Source organism: Melospiza georgiana, chromosome 11 (assembly GCF_028018845.1).
Source record: "Melospiza georgiana isolate bMelGeo1 chromosome 11, bMelGeo1.pri, whole genome shotgun sequence".
Classification (NCBI taxonomy): Eukaryota; Metazoa; Chordata; class Aves; order Passeriformes; family Passerellidae; genus Melospiza; species Melospiza georgiana.
Window position 1 is genome coordinate 6,686,812 of NC_080440.1, and position 18,664 is coordinate 6,705,475.

Consider the following 18,664-nt stretch of genomic DNA (forward strand, 5'->3'; position numbering starts at 1 on the left):
TATGCAAATAATAAGTGAGTAAAAACAGGGCCTTGCCATTAAAAAAAAATGTTTATTTTACACAAATATAGCGGTAACTACAAGCGAGCAGTGGTACTCTAGTGAGCAATATTCTTGAGAATTCCTGCTTTTAGACTTGGTCACCTGTTTGCTGCTTTACACTGGGAGACTGAGTACATCAGAGATGCTCATGTTATTTCTCTGTAAAACAGGAAAATACTAAGGCAATTCCTGTTGTATCTGCTCTGCACAATGAGTATTTGCATACTCCCAGAAGCCCAGTGCATTTTGTGAAGGATTTTATTTTATTTTATTTTATTTTATTTTATTTTATTTTATTTTATTTTATTTTATTTTATTTTATTTTATTTTATTTCATTTGGTCCCCTATTTTCAGAATGGACTCAGACACAAAGCCTGACCAGGGAGGAGCTGCCCCACTCCTGTACCCCCCTCCATTTTACTCAGAGAGATCCCAGTGCAGGGGTCTCCACTGGGGTGGGGATGCTATTCCCAGTGGCCAGGGCAGAGAAGTCTCTCAGCAGAGCCAGACCACAGGAAAATAACTTTTGTTGAGGGCTGGGAACATAGATTTGCAATGGAGAAAGAGAATCTAGCTGTGCAATAAGAGTAACACACTGTCCCTTTTGTCATTCCTGTGAGCTGGGAGCCCATCCCACCACCAGAGACCCTGTAGCATTCCATGGGGTTATGGTTTCAGTCCCCTGACTCCACTGCTATCAGTTTTCAGCAAGTGTTTTAAAAATACAACATATTGTTGGGAGTTCATTCAGTAAATAGCTAAGTGGTCTTTTAGCGAATCAAAATCCTTCCCTGTAAAACGACTCCTCATCTGATAAGTGGGTTTTATCACTTAATTTTCAAGACCTCCCAGTCTATCAATCTGTAAAAAGCAACTAATAATCTGTAAAAGCTCCTAGGTAAAGATCTCAAAGGAACCACCCTCTGGGAATTTGATACCAGCTCCCTTTGAATTTCAAAAGGAGCTGGGCACCTACCTCTGTCAGGCAGGAGCTATCTCACATCCCCATCTAAATGAGTCTCAGTTACTTCAGATCCCTCCAGAGCAAAATACTCCAGTTCCCTTTGAAAACCCGACCCCTGGGCTGGGGCAGCCAGGAGAGCAGAGATGTTGTTTGCTTATGTTTAAAAGAGAGACTTAGAAGGTGCTGGAGCCTTTTTGAATGTGGGGAATTTTTTGAAAGCGAAATAAACCCCAAGTTAAGGGTTTGAGTTTTGTTGTTATTTATACCTTGTTCCTAAATCACCAACAGATTTAAACTGAGCTGTAAATACTGAGTGTGTCCTGTTAAATTCAGTGCTCATGTGCTGGGAATCAAATGTGGGATGAATCAGGATATTTAATATTAAAAAATATAGTAATATTGATATCACAAAAATATAGACGTCTTGACTTCCTACATTAATGTAGGAAGCCAGCTTTGGTGAATTTAAACATTAGCAAAGAGCATGTTTACATTTATTTTGTCTCTCTCCCTGCATCTTCCTTTCCATGTTATTCACCAACTCTTCTCCACAGCAACTGATTTACAGTTTGCACAGACACATGATGGACGACCTGTTCCTTATGCCACTGCAGGGGACTGCTACAGCGCTGCCAAATGCCCGCAGGTATTTGACAAGAGCATTTAACAGGAATTGGTGCCATTTGTTCTGTTCAGGCCCTCTATTAATTACTGCTGATCGCAGCAGCCCAACTTCAGTGAGTGGCACATTCTTATCTCAGCGATCTGAAACTTTTCCCTTTGTGAAGAGGGAGAAAGTGATGGAGAAAGTTCCTTTTGTGAAAAGGGAAGAAAGTAGTTTCCATTTTCCATGTTATCAGGCCAGTGGCTGCCTAAGAGACATTCCCTAAGGCCCCAGTAAAGGAGAAAAGGAAGAAGAAAGAGGCTGTGGGGAGAGAACTAGGCTGAAGTCAGGGGGATCAGTCCATGACAGGACTTGGTGGAAATGCTGGGCAGAGAGAGCAGCAGGGAGCAGATGCTTTTCAAGTCTGTAGGAGACAAATAACACTGTTAGGGATGACTTGCTGCATGTTCCCAGCACACCTATTTTTGTTTGTTAAATGATGGTTAAATGTTTGTTAAATGATCACTGGCAAGTGATCTGTTTGGACAGTCCAAGGTATTGGGTGGGCATTACTGGCAAAGGGCATTAACAGGGAGTCAGAGCAGCAGCAGAGGGCAAACCTTTCCATCTCCTTCCCTCCCTGCTTCCAGAGCTGACACTTTGCTGCACAGCTCAGCAGCTTAGGGATTGACTGCTTACCTCAGGAATGCTCATAAATGTTAATATCCATCCACCTGACCCAGCCCGTTTGCTCCTCACAGAAAATCAGCATACCCAAGGCAGCAAGTGCAAGGAGCAAAGCTAACACCATCTGGTACTGCAGGGCCCTGCTGGGCTGTGGGTCAGCCTGGGATGTGTCCAAAGGATCCCTCCATGGGTCCAGAAATTGGCAGGACTGGAGTCTGCCATGGGGGTGAGGGGAGGGCTGGGGGGCTGAATGTGGGATGCTGGCATAGTCCTTAATTTTCCATCCATCTTTGTCATTTTGAGAAAATGTGGAATTAAGTGCTTTAAAGAGATGGAAGAGTTTTTATTTCACTAGTCTGGGAAAAAAAAAAAAAAAAAAAAAAGCCAGTGGAAAAGAAGGCCAAGTGTGCCCTCTCCAGTTGAGGAGGGAGCAGTGAGAGCAGCTGCAGAACATCCCTGAAATTCCTTCCCATCAGCTGCTGGAGCACCAGGCTCTGCAGTTTGCCATGGGAAAGCCAACAATGCCCTCAGCCGGCAGAGAAGAAGCAGTGCAAAACCGGGGTAAAGCAGTGCAAAACCGGGGTGAAGCAGTGAAAACCTGGGGGAAAAGGCAGCAGTTCAAAAGCAATCTGAAACCCCTCCTTCTCTGCAGCCACCAGGGAGAAGAAATTCCTAATGTGAGCCGTGCTGTGATTTGTACAATGACCATGGTCAGAGCAATGGAAAACGAGGAAAACGCTGCTGTCAAATGCTGCTAGAAAAGTGACACCGTGGCATGCTGGGAGTCTGGAGCGTGGCATTCTGGGATAACCAGGCTCTTGTTGTTTTTTAGGGTCGATTCAGCATAGACCTGTATGGGACAGGCCTGTCCCTGGTGGGAACAGCCAAGTGGCTCTCACAAGGGAATTACGCCGTGTCGGAAATTCAGAAATCCCCAGTAAGTTGTAACTTTATTATGGCTATACCTGCTCCTCACTACATTGTCATTCATGGCAACATCTTCCAATAGAGACTAACAAAAAATGAACACCTGATATTAAAGTGTTGTAGGTAATTGTAGAGGGGCGAGGCCCTTGTGGGTTTAACTTGATCTGAGTTATTGCAATTAATTAGTGAGCCTGATTAACTGTGAGGCTGAAAGTGCTGAGTGCTGTGGGGCAGACAGATCTTTAATCAGTTGCCTGAGATGTCCAGCATGGAGTGTGCATCACAAGGCAGGGCAGCAGGACAGGGTCAGGGCTTCAGAGTTGGACCTGCAGGTAGGGTCTGGTGCCAGGCAAGTGCCCTGAGCAGGAATTGTTCCCAACACATGGCTGATAAAGCGTGGAGGATGTGGACCTTCCTGCTGGTCTGGTCTGGGTTTATCTCCTTGGGAAAGTCTCAAGTCACTGGAGTGTTGCAGAGGCACCATCCCCTGTCACTGCCTGGGGCTCTGCAGGCTGGAACCTCAGGGTAAGCCAGGCAGCCCTTCACAATCACAGCCAAATTTGTACTTGTACTGCTTAATTTGCCTGTTAACACCTCCTGCAGTCACTGTGTGTCTTCACTCTGTTGCTTCTGTGTCATATTCTGACATGGTAGAAACCCGGGATTGCTTTTTTGGCTGTTATTTCGTGTGAGTCATCCCAATTGCCCCTGTTAAAACTCTCCAAAGGAGGTCACCATCATTTAACAAACAGCAATTGGCAAAATATCCTCTCCTGTCCTGCTTTCAGTCTCCCCCTGGCTCTGGGGAGCATGAGTCTCCTCTGTGCTGGTCTCTTAGAGGAGAATTAATGCTACAGATCTGACCACACTAGAGGTGGAAGAGGACCAGCCCCGTATGTCAGTTCCAGCAGGTGCTTTTCTATCCTCTCCTTCTAAAGGGAGAGAAGTCAACTTTGGGGTTGCAGAAAACATCATGGCTGGCAGAATTAAAACAACTTTAAGGAATAGAGGTGCTCAGAAATCCTCCATCACCTGGTGGCATCTGTCAAGTGCTGTTCCAAGGGCGTAATTGCCTGCAGGAGCAGAAGAAAGAACGGTGCAGTGAGAAGAGATGATAGCAGCCTGCTGCAGTCACAGATCAATAATGTCAAGGGCAGGGTGGAGCTCGTTTAAAAATAAGTGCTTTGTGCAAGCTTGTTGTGTGCTTAAGTCTAATTTTCTGGTAATTGAGGGTTGAATTCCCCTCAAGGACCGTCTGTCCATTCTAATGACCAAAGGAGGAGAAAGACTCTGCAGAGGTGAGGTAAGGAGGGCCAGATGGACGTATTAATCTCCTGACTCAAGCCCAGAGTTGCACCCTGCTTGCTGGGCTCACCTGGAGACCAGGTCAACCTCAGGACCACTCCATACCTACCCCTACTGGCTGTGGGAAGGGGAGGAGGGTTGGCACCTCAGCAAGTGACATCACCTCACCCTGTCACTTTCCCTCCTCTCTTGTCTCTGGAGCCACTCCAGGACTTTCCCTTCCAAGTGGATGTTTCCTGGTGTTGCCTGCAAATACCCTTTCCATGCCCTTCCCATGCTCAGGCAGAGCTGTGCAGTTGTTACTGGCCCAGAGTTCTGGTTTTGTTCTTGCATGAGCCAAGATTTCTACTCATTCCTGTTATTCACTGTGGGGCAAACTGGAGAAAGCAGATATCCTTGAGATACCCTCCAAATGACCTTCTCCTTGGGCAGCTTGCAATTTATTAAATCAAAACTACCCTTTCCTATTTGTGTCCACCATCTGACCTGCTAGCGCTAAAGAGAATTACCTTTGTGTATATTTGAATACAGCAGTGATTTCATAGACTGATTTTGGCATCATTTGTTTTCTTATACACCCTAAAAACCATGGCTTGAGTAACCCAGATCTGGCCCTTCTACAGCATGGAATTCCTGAGCTCTTACTGAGCTGTTATTTCTGATTTTGCCTGCAGGATGGTACCAAAGTCGTAGGAAGATGTGGTGGTTACTGTGGGAAGTGCACTCCATCATCAGGAACAGGCCTGGACATTCAGGTGTTATAGCAGTGGTGAGTTCTCAGCTGCTTCTGCATGAGGAGAATCTCCCCCAAAATGCCCTGAAGGAGCAGATCAGGCCATGCTTGCAAAAAGACATGGAGTGCATTGGTGACAGCCACCCACCCCACACAGCATCCCAGTGGGGTCCCCTGCTCCCCCAGGAACCCTTGTGGATCCAGAACTGTCACCTGGAGACACCTCCCTACATTACTGGCACCTCCTTTCCTCTGTTTTTTGCCACTTTCTCTGGTGACCTGTTCCAGAGGCCAGGATCACTCTAAATGTGCTTTTCTGTGTTTTCCAGGTTCTCTGGGAGCAGCCAATGGAGATGAGAGATGGATGAAGGATAGTGATGCAATACCTCTGCCTTCCACTTTTATATCTGTGTATATGTGTATATAGATTGCATATTCCTAATGTACAGTATAATATTTATGTTTGGGATTATTTATTTTGATTTAATATTTTTGTACGTAAAATCATTATATTAAGGCTGCTTTTACTATTTTTATTTTTTATTGTTAAATCCTGCAGTCAAACCACTGCATTTTGCATACTCTACATTATATGTAGCATTATGACAAGTGATACTTAATTGTCACTGTATTCAGTTGTTTACTTACAGTCAGTAATTTTCCTTCAGTTATGGGCTGCTTTGGCCCTCCACGGTGCTACACAATCTGCATAGGGGTATTTTTGGCATTTCAATCTGTCTTTATGCAAGGAAATTAGACAAGATGTGCTTAAATTTTTATTTTTAGGGATTAGGCTGACAGCACTCAAGGAAACCATGACAATGAATACTGTGCTAGTTGCATTAGCAATCTTTATCTTTTAGGTATGTTTTGAATTTCACATGACCTCTGTGGCCAGTGCTGAAAGCACTGGTTTGGTGCTAACATGATATTTATTAATGCTCTCTAGTTTTAGTTAATCCAGTGCCTTTATCATTGAAGAAGGGGATAAAGCAGAAAAATTGTCAGGCAATTCAAATCAATCAAGATCTACCCTAGGTTTAGCAAAATTGCTGCAGATGGATCTTCAGATCTTCAGCTCAAGCCCCCTTTTTTTTAGGGTTCTGAAGTGAACTCACTTTTTTAAAAAAATGTATCTTTGTCTCCTAATTCCATGTGCCACTGTGCTTCCTGACTCCATCTGGAAGCGGGGTATTAACTCATCCCAGACAGGCTGATCAGGCCATATGTTTCCCTGGGCTGTGTTCTCACAAGAGATGTAGTTTCTTACAGACTTTGTTACAAAATCCTAGCGTGAGGACAAAAGCATCCCTGTGGTGCTCCCTCCCCCTGGGGCTGGTGAGCACTGTGGGGACAGCACGCCCAGGGATGGGGACAGCACACCCAGCCAAGCCACCCCTTCTCTTGGCCAGGGTGCTCCCCTGCAGGCACTTGCAGCATTTCCCCAGCTTCCTACTCACTCCCAGACCATCTGCAGAGGGAGGCTTCGCTGCCTCCTTTCAGCAAGATCACTCTGTACCTACAGATGATTCTGCCCCCCCTTCTAAAGCAAGCTGCTTTACGCCTACTCCTGAGTTGCTTCGGATCTTCCTGGTGAGGCATCTGTGCTCCTTGCCTCTCCTCATTCCCATGTACAGCCAGACATTTGCTGTTGGCTTTTTTTTAATCAAACTGAGGAGCCATGTCCCTTAGGTGTGGTGGCTCCTGCCTGTACATAGCCCTTAGGCCACGCTTTCACAGAGCTCTGCAGCACATAACGGGGGTGATGTGACCAGGTTACTCTTGTAGTCTATGACTATGTCCCTTATCTCTTTCTCCACAACTTTACTTAGTGATAGCAAGGTGCTGCCCTTCCACCTTTTATGTCAAGGCAGCCAGAAGCACAAAGTACAAGGAAAGGAAGCTTTTCAGCACAAAATTACCAGCAGTTTAGAAAAAAAAAGAGGCTTATCTGCTACTCCAGATAACTCTTTCCATTTTCGATGCAAGCAGTTACCAAACACAACCTCAGGATCTTGTGTGAGTCTTTTACAGAGCTCCCCAAAGGATGTGTAATCAGTGTGTTACAAAAGGGTTGGATCAATGGTGATAAATGATCCCTGGATTCATAACCTGTGTGTGCTGGGCTGTGCTCAGCCTTTGGAGTGAAACCTGTCAGCCTGACAATCAGGGATTGACACATTCCTGTCAGCTGGGAGACACCTCACAGGCGAGCAGGGCTGTGCTACAGCCCAGAGCTGGAGAATTGGTGAAGGAAAGAGGAAAAAGGGAAAGAGAAAGGGAAAAAAGGGAAAGGGGAAAGGAGTAATAATGGAATAGTGATTTTCTAATGATAATTGCTTATGTGTAAATTCTGTAGGGGAAAAGGGAAAATTGCACTATGAAGTTCAGAAAGAAATTGTGGTGCTTTACCACTGTAAGTGAAATGAAATGAAGTGAATGGCTATTTATAAAAAGAAATACTATTTTGACCTGTACAAATTCATTTCTACCATATAGTTTCAAGGCAGCTATTAACAGAGTTATCAGAACCTAAAAAATACAAAGTAAACTAAAAGGGAAAAAAATGACAGAGCACCGATCCTGATATTCCTTAATGGTCATCATTAAATAGAGCAGATTTTGAGGATCAGAGACGTTTCTTGTTCAGGAAAGAACTCTGGGTTTTGTATATCAATGCCATTATTTTTCTACAAACTGGGGTATTTTTTTGCAAGCACTTTCCTGTACAATGTTTCCTTTCTTTCTGCTTATACTCAAAAGGAAATGAGAATACCTGTATGACATGTCTGTATGGTCTTGCTGCATTTGCCATCGTATTTCAGTACCTGTCCTACAATAGAGGCAAAATACTTTGTACACAAGGGAATAATACATTTAATGGTAAACATTTTTTTTCTGTGCTGGTGTTTATTTCCAAGGTGTGGGTTTAATTGTCCCATGCAAAAGGAATGAGGGATGTTGTTTATATGGAACCCTGCCCCAAACCTGTGCTGGAGTCTGTGGACCAGGGACCACCTTGGAGAATGGCCATGACCACCCACTCATGTCCTGATGGCTGGAGAGGCTGGTGCTCCCAAGTTTCTGTCCAGAGAGGACTGCTCCTAGGTGCATGATATACATAAGCACATCTCAGAGATGTCCCATGCATTGTTCAGACGTGTCTGGTGACTGGCTGGTGCTGCCTTCAATGACCAGGGACATCCTTTGACATGGCATGTAAGGGAGACAAGCAGTTCATTTTGCAAATGTTTTTGAATTATGAGCTGGGATAATGGCCTGGTCCACACTGCTTCTAGTGTTATGGAAAGAAATGTGCAAAATAAAATCAACTTTTCTAAATTGGAAAAGATAGTATCAAATATACAAGAAAATTCAGGCAGGAGAAATTTAGTTTAAAAGGAAGCAAATGTAGGGACTGCCTCCCAGGATGACAAGCAAGTGTTGAAGTGCAACCAGTGTTACATCACCACTGCCCCAGATACTGCAGGTAAGAGTGAAGTTGCAATTTCTGTCTTCCCTTATATGTTCCTCATGCTTTGTCTCAGAAAATGCTGCAGATCGCTTAGTGCTGGCAGGTCTAGCCTTTTCCAGCTTCTATTTTTTTCAAAGGAGAGAGGATTCCCCCCTTGGTGCTGTCTGAAACACTGTCAGATGCAGAGAACAGAACATGCAGTATTTCAAAACCTCAATTCTTACTTTAAATGACCGATCTCGTAAAAATGGCTTTTCTATAATTTATCCTTAATAAATTATTACACAGACTTTAAATGTGAGCTGCTGTGGAATTAATACACAGACCCTGAATAATATTTAATTTTCCAGCCCTGTATAATGAAAGGGCATTTTAACACTTTCAGTGCTTAGGTTCTGTGTGCTTAGTGCTGAGATTCTGTGACAATTCTTCAGTCTCTTTGTGCAGCTGCAGAGACAGAGGTGATGCTTGATCACTTTGGCCTTCTGCCCCAGTGATGGGCATTTTTCTTCTACAGAAAAATAAAACGCATTTTGTTGAAGGCTGTTGGAAAGGCGTGTCTCAAGGCATTAGTCCCAAATCAGGACATTTGATTCCTTTCCTTCCTTTCCTCATAGCCAGACTTTGAAAATTGAAGAGTGCAGAGAAGCCTGTTCTGTTGAGTCTTTCCAACACAACTCCTCAAACAGATGATTGAGGGCTGACTCAGAAGAAAGCGTTCTGTCAGGGGAAGAGCACTGAGGTGAGACACCTCCCATCACCAGGCAAAGGCACAGGAATTCAACCCAACCCAGGCGTCATTAACAGCTCAAGTGGCTCAGCCCATGCCCTAAGTTCTCCCATCACTCGAACCCTTCAAATGGAGAACCCTTTCAACCAGGTCGTTGTAAGAGAAGTGTTTCAGTTCATCCAGCAGTCGCAGCCCTTTGTGGTGTTGGTCATGGTGTGGGAGGGGATGAGTCCCTCTGCAGAACAGATTCCTGGAGGCAGCTCCGGCTTGCATCGAGCAGGAGGAGGAAGCTGATGACCGAAAGTGGTGCCTGTCAGTCTCACTCCAACATTTTCCAAGTATTTTCGCCTGTGAAGTGATCCAGGCAATTGGAATTGTAGCTTTCCAGAAGCAGATTTAGCTGACAAGTTTCTGACCTCTCTTTGCAATAGCGAGATGAAGAATGCTAAGAAGTTATTTTCAGCCTTCAGAGAAGAGTCTGAGTTTCCACTTCAAAGTTGGCTTAATTTTCCAGCTATTTAACATTTGAAAATACAAGGCACGGATTTCAGAAGAAAAAAAAAAGGCATAATATTTTGACCTAACCCAAATGCCTTTTATACTATATTTCCTGGGGAGGTTTCTTTTGTTTGTTCCAATTGAAAAAAAAAAAAAAAACCCAAACAACCTGTGAAATTTTCCATAAAATTACTTCTGTGTCTCTCTAGTTATAAATATTGGTTTTGAAGTGTTTGGAGCTGTGATCTGTTGACTGTAAGTACAAGAAGATCTGATGTAGGTACCGTTTAAGTAAGGGGAGGTAGAAATTCATTTCTCCTTTGTGACACTGATCCAGGTCCTTCGAGGCAGGATATGAAATGCAGAGGCTGAGGCCGTGCCCATCAATCCATTTCCACCAGGAAAACCTCAGTTCTGCTGGGAGCAGAATGGTTTCCACATTACATCTCCTCACAGGTTTTGGCACATGCCTGGCTCTAATGATCAGTCTGAGCCGCCAGCAACAAGATCAAGCTGCAGCTAATTAAACATGTGTTGGTAGTCAGTGTCTCCATTTCTGAAGAGACAGTATGAGGAGAAGAGCCAGAAGTCTGGAGTAATCTCTGAATACAAAACCCTTTGTATGTGGGGCAGAGGGTGCAGGGGGAGGCAGGGCTCTGATATTCTCTCTGAAAATCATTACTTGGCTCCATTCATATGCTTATAATTTCTTCATCCTTCTTTAGTCTGCGCCTACATTTCAGATGAGCAATTAAATTAATCAGGTCTTTTCTGCATTGTCCTTTTCTAATCCATCCTCTGACCTTGCTCTTTGAAGCTATTCACAGCTCGCTGCCTGCCTTGCTCAGCCCCGCACAGAAGGGAGCATTGACTGTGAAACGCTCTCATTGCTCCTGCTGCCGGCAGCAGGGAAGTGGGAATGGCTCCCTGCAAACTCCCTGGCAAGAACAGACACGTCCAGGTTATTTGCTGTTACTGGCAAATACAAGGAGCAGTAAATACAGGTGGTGCCTCCAAGCCCTCCCGTAGCAGAGGATGCCAGCAGCTACCAGATGCTGCCAGAGGCTGGAGCTGTGGCCTCATGCATGGCTTGGACTTCCCAGACGAAGTTTCTCAGCTTGGTCCCAGGTGTGAGAAGCCCTTTGGAGCAGGATGCACGTGTGTAGTGGTGGGAGCATGCAGCTCTGCACTTCCACTGAGGATGATGCCTTGCCAGAGCTTAGAACAAGCAGGTACACACTGGTGGCAGCTTTTCCCTGCTTCAGAAAACACAGCACAGCTGAACTGGCAAACAACTGAGACCTAGAATTTCAAACCATGAGCTGCTGAAAGGAGATGTAGGGCAGCAGTGGCCATGGAGGTTTGTTTCCTGGCAGCACAGTGAGTCTGAGCCTTGTCTGTGGGAGCAGGAGGCAAAGGCCTTTCTTCTTACCTGTGCTGGGGCTCAGCTGCTGAAACATTTGCTGTCTCTCCTTCATTGTTCTCATCCCTGAGCATGCTATGTCACCTCAAATCCACATGTCTCAGGGGGACAGTAAACCCAGATTAGTGGCACAGGAAACCCCAGCAGATCACTCTGCTGACTCTCACCTGAGCATGCTGCTCCATTCAGGTAGGACAAATGGAGAGCTGATACCCTTCAGATCCACTTTTCAGAGATATTTCTAAATTCTGCTGACTGAATTGCTTGAAGTGGGGTGTCCTCAAGACATTTCAACAGCTCTTGTCAACACCGACAGCTTCATCCTGCTCTGTGTGGAAAAATGCAGTGGGTGTGCCCTGTGCTGGGGCAGAGCTCACCTGGAATAACCCCTGAGAGCTGCCTGCCTGCCCCAGAGAGGCTCTTGCCCAAGATAACCTGGCTGTGCCCTCCTCTTCAGCTTTGCTCCACATTGTGCAAGTGGCATGTGAGGCTTTCCAGGTACGACTGGCATTCAGATTTCACTGATGGCATTCTCCCATCTGATCATTCCCAATGGCTTGGGGCTTTCAAGAACTCAGATGTATGGCAGCATTTAACTTGGGAGAACCAGAAGCTTTTGACAGCAGGTTTGTCCTGGGCTGTTTGCCTTGGCTAAAGAACTGGTGGCTCCAGCAGGCAAAAACAGCACCAATGGAAAATCTGAAAGAAACAATTTCTGGCCTCACAGCCACCTAATCTCTCATGATCTGAGCCACCACCAGTAGCCTGGTTTTGCTAGGCATTTCTCTACCCTATTTATAAGCAGGCTTCAACCCTGTAAAATGGTAAGTAAAAGACTCTTCTCTTTTTCTCCCAATCAAAAGAGACTATAGACAGCTTTAAAAACATGAGCCAAAGGACCTTTCCACCTGCAGGGTGGCAAATGAATGATTAATGTGAGGGATTGCAGGACATCTGTGACACTTCCAGTGCTGTGGCAAGGGAAGGGCAGGATGGTTTCCCTCCTGCCAGCTCACCTCCTGCCGAGCCTGCTGACACCTGCCTCTCTGCCAGTTACCCTAAATTGGTTTGTTTTCCCTTATCTTCATAAATGGTCCTGAAAAGTCAAAGTAGCATGGCAGAAGTGTGAATTTACAGCATAAAGCAAATAATTCTGCTGCACCAAAGAGAGCTCTAGGGAGTGAGGGGGGATAGTAGAAAGTTACTTGTTGCTATAGCGCTAGGATGTTGTGTGCAAATTGGCAGAGTCCCACCTGATGGCTTTGTTTAGCCTCAAATTGAAAGGCATTAAGTAATCACATGAACTGGGGCCATCTCCCACCCCTTTGTCAGAGAGGCTGGGGGAGCTGAGCTGAGGGGTTCCTGAGCCTGACAGCAGAGAAATACAGACCTGGGAAAAGCTGAAGCACTGGCATTTCATTTCAGAGAGCAACAGCCTGAAGGATGAGGAGTTGGAAAGGAGCAGGAGGGAGGGAAGGGAGCCTGTGACACCCTGCCATGCTGGCATCAGAGGCCAGGGTCCCTCCAGCACCTCAGCAATGCCCAATCTGAGAGGGGCAGGTCCCTTTTTGAGAGGGTAAGTTTTATGTATCCACTTGGCTCTGCATTTCATAGCAGGTGCTCTTCTCCACAGAGTGGGACTGGGCTCCAAGTTTTTATTGGTGTGGACTCCAACTCCCAAATGCTATTTACAGGGAAATTGAAGACCGCCTTCACAATTAACAATAGATGGCTATAAATCTTACTCAGTTACTTAGCAACTAACACAATAAAATCCTAAGGTTAAAAGGAGAAGGGTTATTTGGAGATACCTTGGGGAACACATAATGGCCATTTGCATTCCTGGGTGGGAGGACACAAAAAAAATTCCTGGGATATTTACAAATGAGTGTACTGATGAAAGAATAAAGGTGCAATTACTCAGTACTGTTTTAATCAAAATACCTCAGGACAGAGAAATCTAACAAAAAAAGTAGTAGTCAAATGGCTGTGATAAAGAGCACTGAGAAAATGTATAATCTACAGAATTTGTAGAAGGGTTTGTTAAGTTGCTAAGCCCACTTTGTTGCCATTTGTGACATTTGAAGTGTGTGTACTGCAAAGTATCCGTGTAAGAAACGTTCAGAGTGAATCTGACCATTACATGCCTGATGGAATATGCCCCAGAAAATCCTACGCAGCGCAAAAAAAATTTAAAACCAAAGTAACACAGCATGATTCATCCCGGCCTGGGTTCCTGTTATGCACAGCACAGATTGAAATTCCATCTCCCCTCCTCAAACAGGGGTTTGTGCACTGCCTTTTCTGCCTGCAGTAATTGCAAATCTTGGAGCTGGAATGAGCAGAAACACTGAGAACTCCTGAAAGACCCTCATGGGGGCACATTTACCCAGGAAGAAGGAGGCTTGGTGGAGGAAAGATGCAGCAAATTAAATGTGTAGTCTCCATCAAACTCCTTCAGCAGCTGTGGCACTTAGAGGTATTTTTAAGCCCTCCTTTTGCTGTTTGAAAGGCTTCAGACAATAACTTCCTAATAACAGTCAGACATTTATAACCTTCAGGGTACTAGATGGAGACAGGGCTCATGTTGAGCTGTAATTCACCTGCACAGGCTGCTGGCAGGAGGAACCACGAGGGGACTGACTCTGTGTGTAACAGCCAAATTCACCTTGACATCACAGAGGGGAGAAATGGATGGGTCCAGCATGAAAATGAGAGCTGCTTTCTGCCTTACTCCACTGCTTTCTCTTGGTGCTGATGGTCAGGGCTGGACTGTAAGAGGCACAGGGGTGTCAGAGCTGATGGAGGGATGCTGAGAGCTTCCTGCATGTGAGTATTCTGGAGGTGATTTCCTGACATGAGGCACAGTTTGCAGGATAGAAAAGCCAGGGGCACTTGCCTGGAAAGACTAGGAAATTTTCCTGGCTCCACACACAAAACTGTTTTGTCTGCCAGCTAATTCCCATCCAGAACTGCTGGAGCAGAGTTGAAGGCAGACTTTCCATGGTGTTTGGTGGCACAAGTTGTCCCCGTATTTCCCATCCCCTGGCTGCAGCTACTGCTGTGGGCCTGCAGCTCCTCTTCCCAGCTGGCAAGGACTGCCCCTGGGCTGGGACACAATCACTGCTGCTACTGCACATGCTGGTGTCCCACATGGGATGGAGGCCACCAGGAGAACAGAGCCCTAATGACAGCCCTGCCCTGCATCCCAGGCTGCTCTTCTGCACAGATCTATCCCATGGCAGTCCCTGTTCCACCTACCTTGTGACCAAAAGCTAACACAGGAGCTGTATTATACCTTTCCCTGAGTTCTTTGATTTTCATCATAATTATTTCTGTATTATCAGGTACAACAGGGAGCAGGAAGCAAAGAGCATCCCTGTCATTTCCCTCCTCTCGGCCATCCACAACTTCAAAGGGAAGGAAAATGGGTCCAACTCAGTGCATAAATGGAGCAAACTGGGTTTTAAGCTGGTTTAGTCATTAGAAGGGCTGGAAGGAGAGTCAGCCCTAGGCAGGTTTGATTGAAACAGAAATGGGAAGGGAAGATCATGTATGGAACAATTGAAGTGACAGCAGAAACAATAATTTGTCAGCCAAACTGTCTAGCATGTATTATACATGTGTGTCTGTTTCTGAGCCTATTTGACAGCAGTATCTGACACCCCCCACCTCCAAGCTGAGTCTGCCTCCACTCAAGAGGAAGATCTCCATGTCTATAAAAACAATAATGCAAAATACCCTTTTGAAAGTAGCTCTTGTGGCAGCACAGGTAGGGCTGCAGCTGTGTTGCTGTCCCCTGCCTACCCAGCCATGCCAGGATGGTGCATCATCCCCTTTGCACATGGTGAGAACAAGGGAGTGGGAGTTTATTTCCTGAGAGATCTTTACTCTTGGCAGCTTTTCTGGGGGAGGAAAGACAAGAGGAGCATTCAGGCCAATGAGATAATGTATCCCCTCCCTTTCCCAAATGCATCCAGAGATGATGTTCTGGCCTGGCTGTTTCCTTACAGAGAGGGAGCATCTGAGCATCCCTAAAAGGGGATGGGGTCCTCCCAAATTGCCCTTCATTTACCCTGGTTGTTTCAGACCAGAGAGGAATTGTTGTTCCTGTGAGATATTCAGGTGAGCAGGAGTCCCTAAGGACCTGACTTCACTGGGGTCTGTGCTACCTGAGTATTTTCATGGCTCTGAATGATTTCTCCAGATCCTTCTGCAGGCACAGCAGAACAGAACCCCTCACCCCTCTTGTCTGCATCTTCTGCACTCCCAGGCTGAGCCCTCATCTTCCCTTTTCTGAACACACTGATGCAAGCCTTGATGCTCAGAGCCTCCCCTGCCTTTTCCTTGTGTCACCCCCTGTGCCTGCAGGACACAAGCATGCAGGGTGACAGGGAAGTTTGGTAGCTTCATGGACAGCTTGGGAGGGGACCAGCCAGCCTTGTTTTAAGTTTGAAGTAGCCAGCCTTGTTTTAAGTAGCAATTTAGGACTTGCATCTTCATCAGGAGACTGGAGCTGTGATTCAGTACAGCCACACCTCCAAGGAATTTATCCTCCAACTTTGACTTACATTTGCTGTTTTAAACTCATAGCAGATGTCCTCGCCAGCCCTGTTATTGAGGGCGCACAGCATCTCTTGCAACAGCAGAGCAATTAAAGAGGATTTGCAGGTCACCTTTAAAGCATTTCCCACAGCACGTTGAATCTTGTTATAAGTCCTGTATCCAATACTGTTTTTATTTCAGCAGTTTTAATTGGAGTTTTAAATATTCTGAACCTTATGCAAGACACCCAAAGTGCTGGAGATTTTTCAGGCCCTCTCTTGCATGACACCCACTCCCTGAAATCCCATTGTCCTTCTGTAGAACTAACAGTAACCCTGATAATGTATTGGACACTGGATACAGGCTGGAGGCTGAGATGTTTCAATATGAGGTCAAACCCCAGCCTGCAACCAGTTGCCCACTGTGTGATGAAATGTATACTTGGAGAGATCACCTCTTCCCTTGAGAGTTCATAATATATTCATGCACCACTGTGTGAGTTGGAAACTGGGAGAGAAACCAAGAAGGAAAATGATGAGGAAATTTAGCAGAAGGGAGCAATAGAGGGAAGCTTGGAGGGTTTTGGAAAGGTAAAAATAGCAACCACAGAAAAACAGAGCAGGGAGCATTCAATATTTTCTCAGTGCCATGAAGAAAGCCTATGGAAAAGGAAATTTTCTCCATTATAAAATTCTGTGAGTGGACGGTTTTTTATTTTCCTTAGACTGGGTTTGTTTGTTTTATTTGGGTTTTTGTTTGTTTATTTGTTGGGTTATTTTTTGGATTTGGGTGTGGGTGGGTTTTTTTTTTGTTGTTTTTTTTTTTGTTTGTTTTGTTTTGTTTTTTGTTTTTTGTGGGTTTTTTTGTTTGTTTGTTTGTTTTTTGTTGTTTTTTTTTTTTTTTTTTTAAGAAAGCACAGTATTTATGGCATGAAAGAATGAAAATCTCCCCGAAACTTTTTGTCTGAGACTCTTCAAAAGGCCACCTCAGCTACACAGCTCCCAGCCTCATTTCAGCCTCCCGGGGAAGAAGATACAAGAGAAGAATTGACAAAAATGAGAACCGATTAAATGGAAAAAAGAAATTATCAAAGGGTTACCATTTTAACCAGCTGTGAGGCAGCAAGGCGAGGGAACAAAGAGGCAAGGAAGGAGGGGAAGGAGCTGACAGCATCTGCAAACAACCACAACCCTGGGTGAAGCTGTGAAATGCTAATGGCGAAGCTGCTCCAGCCCCACTGGGGAAGATTTTCCGAGGAGCCCTGTGCTCTGTGAAGCGTTTGCTGCTCCTCCTCTCCCCACGGTTCATTTTGCTCTGCCTTGTGCCAGATGTGCTGTTTGATTGCAAACCCCAGGGGCACGGGGTGGGCATTGCTTTAGTGCACCGTGTGTATGACAAGAGTGGGCTGATGCATGGGCAACCCTACGGCTCCCAGCCCTACGAATCCCAGGCTCCCAGCCCATGGATCCCAGGATCACAGCCCTGCTGGCCCCATGGATCCCAGCATCACAGCCCTGCTCTGGCAGCACCGTGAGCTCCGGGGCTGTAACAGGTGGTGCTTTGCGTCCCACTCCAGCATCTCAGGCCGCAAACATATTTCCTGTGACAGTGTTTTTCCTGCACCCTGCCCGTGTTTGTGGGCTAAACGTGTCCTCCTTGAGGAGGGGATCACACGCCCGGCAGGAATCCGGGATGATCGACCCGTGCCTGGGCCAGTTAAATCCCCTGCACAGCGCAGGTAAGCTCAGCGTGCGCCCTGCCGAGCCGCAGCTCTGCCCTTGGGGAGCCTCAGCTGTTTTATCGCCACCCAGCTCTGGAGCCCAACGAGGACATGGCGCTGCCCGCTGCACACCCGGCCGAGCGCGGGGCTCCGAGGGCGGGCAGGGCCCGGGGAGCGCGGCGAGCCCTGAGGGGAGCGGGGCGGGGGAGCCGGTCCGTGCGCCGGGGCGGTGCCTGCCGGGCTGAGGGGCGGGAGCGCGGCCGAGGGGCGGCCGCCGGGGCGGCCGCCGGGGGGGCGGGGCGGCCGCCGGGGGGGCGGGACGGGCCCGGACGGGGCGGCCGCTGCTGCCGCGCACTCGGGCAGGGCTGCGCCGGGCTCCGCGCCGGGAGCGCTGCCATGTTCGGCCGCGGCTCCCGCAAGCGTGTGTTGTCTGTGTGTGGGTGTTCCTCGTGTGTGTGCCGGGGGTTCCTCGCCCCTCGTTCCCCGTCCCCCGCTCCACTCCCACCTGTGGCTCTGTCCCGCCGCCCGCTCCGGCTGCGCCCCGGCGGGTCCCCGCCGCCCGCATGTGCCGCTTGCTTGGGGTGCGTCCCTGCTCCAGCCCTTCCCCTGCCCTCTCCCAGCCGTGCCGGTGCCTTTCCCCCGGGCGTGCCCCTTCCCTATCCCTCGGGTGCCCGTTCCCGTCCTCCTCGTCCCGCAGCCGCCGCTGACTCTGCTGTTCCTTGCAGCTGACGGCGTCGGGGGAGCCGGAGCGGGGCCAGCCCTGCAACACCTGCGGGGACCAGTGCCCGGGCTTCGCCCTGCACAAGTGGAGGTAAGGCCCGGCCAAACCCCCTGGGTCATCACCCCCATCCTCCCCCACGCCCGGTCCCATCGCGGCTCTCCCTTCCCGGGGCTTTGCGGTGCCCTCCGAGTTCCGAGTGCATCCGGGGTGCAGGTGTGGTTCTTTAGGGAGGGTTTGTGTTGGTCCCAAGCGCGTTGCCCACCCACGGTGGGGGTTCTGGGGACACGGG